Genomic DNA, 6,640 nt, shown 5'->3' with positions numbered 1-6,640 from the left:
TGAATGAATATAAATTGGACAGAATAATACATTCTTTTATTTTTGCAACTGGATTTCTTTGGCAGTCTAATGAAGCCTATGGACCCTTCTCAGAATAATGTTTTTAATGTATAAAATAGAATACATAAGATTACAAAGGAAATCAAATATATTGGAGAAATAAAGTATTTCTGAAAACTGAGAAAAAATAATACATGGATTTCTTTATCAATCCATTAAATTAAGTGATTGTGTCCAATAACTACCATAATTTTGAAGTACATAATGATGAATATAATGATTTTTTGAGATATCTGCAACAACTGTAATGAGATATGAAAATATCTGAAATTTCCATTGGTGACAGTGTCTGTGCTAAAGTTGCCATCTCCGGATGTTGTCGGCATCTGCTCCATGACTCTGGGTCTGTGTCCTTTCTTACCTGGGCCCCAAAGTAACCCTATTTGTATCCAGAGTTTCTGAAAGTCTCTCTTGAAGGTTGACCCTTCAGACATTTGCTCTTTGCCTTTCATCTCCTGCAAGCAACCCTCAGAAGTTCCCCTATTACCACCCTCTCCAGAGGAATAAGTGATACTTCAGATAAGTGAAGGAATGTTAATCACCACTTCCTGCCTGCCCTCCAATCAACAAAATCTTAAAGACATAGTTCTGATTTTTGTCTTTCACCCTATGTGGTTTCAATTCTTTAGATGACAACATCATCTTATTTATTTTGGATTTTTTTCTAGTCATTCTGGTTTTAGAATTTTAGAATTTACATTGATTGTCTCTCCCTGTATTTACTGACATCACAACCCAGAAGTTGTGCTCTTACCCAGCTGGCTGGAATGATGGTTCCAGCTGCTTCTAGACTTACTGGACAGCCACCTACATCTTAATACCAAATGCAGAGGGGTCAGTAGGTTGCAACTATATTTTACAGTAAAGCTCAAAACAAACTGTCTTATCTAAGACTTGACCCCACTTTAAACATTATAGATATTCCCAGGGTTCAATCCGTAGCACTCTTTACTTATCTTCATAATCTTTAATAATTCCCAGGCTTAGTTTCTCTGGGTTCTTCACTCCACTCCCTTGCTTCCTTCTCTGGAGAGCTGGATCCGGCATTTTGTGATCTCTTTCTGTTGGTTGGAGTCCTATTATCAATAGACAGTGTGATGGTTAATTTTATGTGTCAACTTGGCTAAGCTATGGTATCCAGTTGTTTGGTCCAACATCAGGCCAGATATTGTTGTGCAGGTATTTTTAAGATGTGATTAACATTTAAATCAGTACACTTTGAATAAAGTAGATTACCCTCCATTATGTATGGGTGGGCCTCATCCGACTGGTTGAAGGCCTTGAGAGAAAAGACTGAGGAAGAAAGAGTTCTGCCTCTAGACTGCCTTATGGGTCTCTAGCCTGCTGGCCCACCCTGCGCATTTCATACTTGCCAGCCTCCACAGTTGTGTGAGCAACTTCCTTAAAATCTCTCTCTCTTTCTGTCTTAATGGTTCTATTTCTCTGTAGAGCCTAATACAGATTCATTGTCCTGAACCTTGATGAGTTTACCCCCTGACTTGGAGTTTTGTTTCTTTGTTTGGGCTTCTCCCACTGTCATGTTATTTGGATCTGTCCCCACCAATATCTATACATGCTTGTCCCAAACATGATTTTTTTCCATTTCTTGGAATATTGGACATTTTATTTTCCAGTGGCCTTTGCTGGCACCAGCTCTGCAGCAGGATCATTTTTCTCCTAACCTCTCCTATTATTTCTAGTTTTCTTCTCTCTTCTCCCCAGACTAATTTGATGAGGTCCCATAAAGTCTAGTGCCTGACTCTGAGGAATCTTGATCCTTCTAAACATAGAACATATTCTAAGCACATCATTAGTTCCAGTTATTAAAACATGGATATTTTCCTTGGTAAGTGAATAGATTCATAATCTAGTTTTCAATTCATTTCTTGTGAATTTGGTTAGTGGGATGTAGTCATCCAGAATCAGTGCGTGTATGATTGAACTAATGAAATTGAATTTTCAGGACCAGCAAAGTTGAGTTGATGAATTGAGTAAAGGTACTTGTGTTAGCTTCCTAGGGCTTCTGTAATAAATTACCTCAAATTTTGTGGCTTAAAACAAAAGAAATTTATTCTCCCTCAGTTCTGGAGGCCAGAAGTTCCAAAATCAAGGACTTTTCTCTAGAGGCTTTAAGGGCAATTTCTTCCTTGCCTCCTCCAGCTTCTGGTGGCTGTTAGCATTCTTCAGCTTCCTTGGTCTGTGGTCCCATCACTCCAAGCTTTGCCTCCATCTTCACATCGCCTTCTCCTCTATGTATCTGTGTCAAACTTCCCTCTGTATTTCTCTTGTGTTGCCATTAAGGCCACCCAGGTAATCCAGGGTAATCTCACCTAAAGGTAACATTCACAGGTTCTGGAGATTAGGATGTGGGCGAATCTTCAGGGAGCCATTTTTTTACCTACCACAATATCCTTTGGCAACAGCCAACTCCCTCTTTGACTTCTCTTAATTTCATGAGCAGTTTCTAATAAAAGTTCTATCTGAAAACTGCAGGTGGAGTTCTTTGAAATGGGTCAGTATAATGTGTAAATTACACAGTCTACAGAATGGGGATGGGAGCTATATCAAGAATGTTATATCCACATTTTTAGTAGATTTCTTTGCAGATTCAATCACATGAGGCAGAGAGTCTGTAAGAAATTGACCTCGATAGGTCTTGCCATGCAAAATGCATCAAAACAAGGCCCAGGAGCAAAGAGTGTCTGTCATTTGACTTCTGGTGACCCTAATTACTCACACGATAATGAAATCCAAATATATAATTTCAGATTCAGGATGAGATAGATGCTGTAGTGAAATGGATGTTTGTAACACTACTAGAAGTACAAGAAAGCAGTCAGATCCAGTAGTGATGTATGAAAAATCAGCAAAAAGACTTTCTACAACATTTTTCTTAATAATATTTTAATAATCAGTGAAGATTTTGCACAATAAATATTTGCTGGATGAATGAATGGATTTCATGGGTATTGTGATATTGCTAGAGGCTGTGGTGGGACAGTTTGTGCTTTCCCTCACTGTTACAAGGTGGTAAGCAAAAGTGTTTTAAGAAGGAACTTTGCCACACCACTAGGAATCTATGTTAGGAAATCTAACACCATTTATAGCTTTGCTTTTCCAAGGTTTTTTTTCCTGGATGGGTCATCTCCAAGGGAGAATTAGTGTCATTTCTTTTGCATTCAGTCCTTGCATCAGTATCCTTAAAACTAAGAAATAAACTTTTTATTTGATGGATTATTGATAAATTTAAATATTAACATGTCACACTTAACCAGTGACATTCACCTAGTGAAAACCACCAATTGTATCAATACATTTGATTATATTCAATGAAAATTATGACTATGCCTTAAAATATTTCTTTAAAATGTTTTGAATTTGAAAAACTGACTTCTATGTCCCATTTTATTGATTGATGCCTATACTAGTAAGTTCTCATAACTTTTGGTGGTGTGCATTACCTCCCACTTCAGTTTTGGTGGGAAAGTTATTTTTCTGTACACATCCTTTCCCTAGAAGATTGCTTTGGTTATTAGAGGATGTTGGTCAAAACACTGAACAAGCACATCAAATTTTTTTTCTGAGAGTAAAAGCAATGGCACTTTAGGAGATATTCTAGTGAATAACTGCTCTGACTAAGCTTTCACAGATGTTTGCCTTCATTGGCTGCTATTTTGGGTTCACACTATCAGCAGGAACCAGAAATGTGATTCTCTTTTGACCCTCAATTTTAGCAGAAAATGTACACTGAAGAAGCATGTGGAGGGGGGAAATACGATTAGGAAATACCAGTAGTAGCAATATAATCAACATGCTCAACTAAAGGTCTTTTCTTGTTTTAAAATATCCCCGAGAATTTTATCACCACAGTAAAAGTGCACTCTCAAACATTTTTTGGTTTAGGGAAGACACAAATGGTAGTCTGTGTTGCAAGGCATTCTCAGGACTCAACATAAAACACTGTGTAGGAGAAATTATATTCTCTTTACATTAGGCCAAGTGACTTGCCTACTAGTCAGGTTTTAAAGAATGAGATGAACTATGTGTTTTCCTTCTTGCACTGAAGCAAATTAAACTTTGTTATTGAACATGACAGTGATTTTTTGAACATCTAGCACATATTTTTTAATATTTTATTTTTATTTCATCTGAATTTGTATTTAAGGAGAGAATATTTTCTTACAGTGTAACTCATTTTTATAACTTTCAGAATATCAAAAATCTTTGAAATGGTAAAAGCAAAGAAATACCTTTTTTGTTCACTTAATTTTAATTTTTTATGCATCAAAAGTCCTTTGAATTTGTTTCCTTTTTCTTGAGTTTATCTGAAAGTAATATGCACACTCAAACACTAATAAGAGTTGTAAACATGTCCACATTCATAGTTCCCATCAAAAAAGAGATATTTCTGAAAAAGGTTACAGTATTCTAAATTTTCTTACCAAGAGGAAAAATATTATGTATTCCAAATTCATGTTAATTACCTATTATAAAAGCCTTGTGAAGTGAAATATCTTGTGAATCCATATCTATTTCCATCTATATCTATATCTTTATATCTATGTCTCTATAACATTTGTTATATTGACAGACTCTTCATATGTGTTACATCAACAATTCAGATTTCTGCTTATTTTTAAGCTGCCCAGAGTGCCAACTAAACGGTTAGTACTGTCATTTCAAGTTAATGTGCACGGTGGAGTTAAGGGGTTCAAGATAGGGATAGCAGAGTTTCAGGGTACTCAACATGTTCAGATGATTATTTCCTTAAAACTAGATTCTTGGTAGCTATCACACTAGGTTGAAATGATATGTTTATAAAATCGTATACCACAATTGTCATGAATCTTTCTAGATGTCTGTCTAATATAAAAATATACCCAGGAATCAGGGAATTAAATAGTACCATACAAAGAGTATGGACTTCGGAGTCAGACAGACTTGGATTTGAACTCCATATCTATCTCTTTTTTCCTGTCTCTTGGTAAGTTAATGTTTGTGAGCCTCTGTTTTGCCATCTTTAAAATAGAAATAGTATCATCTTTTGTAAATTATGTTAGAAAATGTCTATAAAATGCTTATTAGAGTACCTGATACATCAAGTCCCCTATAATTATTAATATTTTCCTACCTTTTAAAGACCTGAATTAAATTAAAATAATTCTAGATATAGTCTAATGAAGCAAAAGTCCTTATATACATTATTACAGTCATTAAGATAAACATAGATTCCTAAAAGAAATATGATTGGGTCTATTAGCAATTGAGCTGGGGTCTCTAAGTAACTTAAACTTTCTCCTTTAATAATAGTATAATATAAATAAAGCCAGTAGAGTTATAGCAGTAACGATAGACATTTGTTGGGCACTGGGCCATGCATTTTGTTGTATGCACTCTTGTTTAATTCTTACAACAATCTCATGAGGCAAATACTACTATCATCCCTATTTTAGGAAGGTTTAGTAACTTGCTCAAGGTCACACAATTAGTAAGTGACAAGGCTGGGACTTGAAGTCTACATGACTTCAAGTTGTGCACCTGAATTAAGGTGTGGCAGCGGAAATAGAAAGAGGTATTAAGAGTTAAAATGGATTGGAATTCCTGACTGTTTGGATGGGGCCTAAAGGATAGAGTGGAGTCAAGGCAAGTAAATGCATCACTAGTGGCTCCCTTCTAAGTAGAACAGTTGCAAGTAACAAAAACCCTTATAAGTTAACTTAAGCTCCCCCAAATAATTTATTGTAAGGTTCCAGTAGTGACCCACAAAATCCAAAGCCGGGAATGCAGCTGCTATAGGAACACAGGAAATATTTTTTTCTCTTCTCTGAACATTTGGTTCACTTGTCTCAATGCAGGTGGGCTTCCTTGGCTCCCAACCTCCATGGAACAATTCATCACTGGCCCCCAGCTCCCAAGTTTACCTACTTCAGGTTCAGCTACATAGAGAAACATTCTCTCTTTCTCTCCTAATACAAAGGTAATCAAGCTGACCCAATTGGAATCAGGTGCCCCCAATCCAAGAAACTGTTGCCAGGGCTGCAGAGTTATATAACACAAACTTGGCTTCTGGGAAACAATCCAGGGTGGGAGCAATCCCCAGAAAAGACGGTCTAGGCTGACACCTTCATGTGTGGCCACCACAGTGCCATTCACTAAAAGGAAATGTCCAGGGTCCTAGGCAGTGGTGATATCAAGGAGGCAGTGAACTGGAGCCTTTATTCTAGAAATGTTTATGCTACCGATGGTGAAAAGTTTGCATTAATGGTGAGTTGGAAATAGCTTTATATTTCAAGACTTTCTGTCTTAGAGACATCATTTGGTACAGAGCACAACATCTGTTCCTGGGTGTCAACAGTATCAACTCTGTATACCGTCAAAGATAAGATAATATCCATTCTGCATTTCCCCCTCTTAAGTCTAGATTGACTCTAGAAAGTTTTAAGTTCAGGTAACAGGGTGCTGTGGTGTAAGGGGTACTCAAAACGTCAGTTTTTGGGGAAAACGTCATAGGTGTGGCGGCTTTTAAAACTTGCCATTTTATGGTTGTGAGCATTTTTTACTTTCTGAGGGTTGAGACTTA

Source organism: Balaenoptera borealis, assembly GCF_965194805.1.
Source record: "Balaenoptera borealis genome assembly, chromosome: 2".
NCBI lineage: Eukaryota > Metazoa > Chordata > Mammalia > Artiodactyla > Balaenopteridae > Balaenoptera > Balaenoptera borealis.
The sequence above is the reverse complement of the archived record's forward strand: the minus strand, read 5'-3'. Positions refer to the sequence as shown.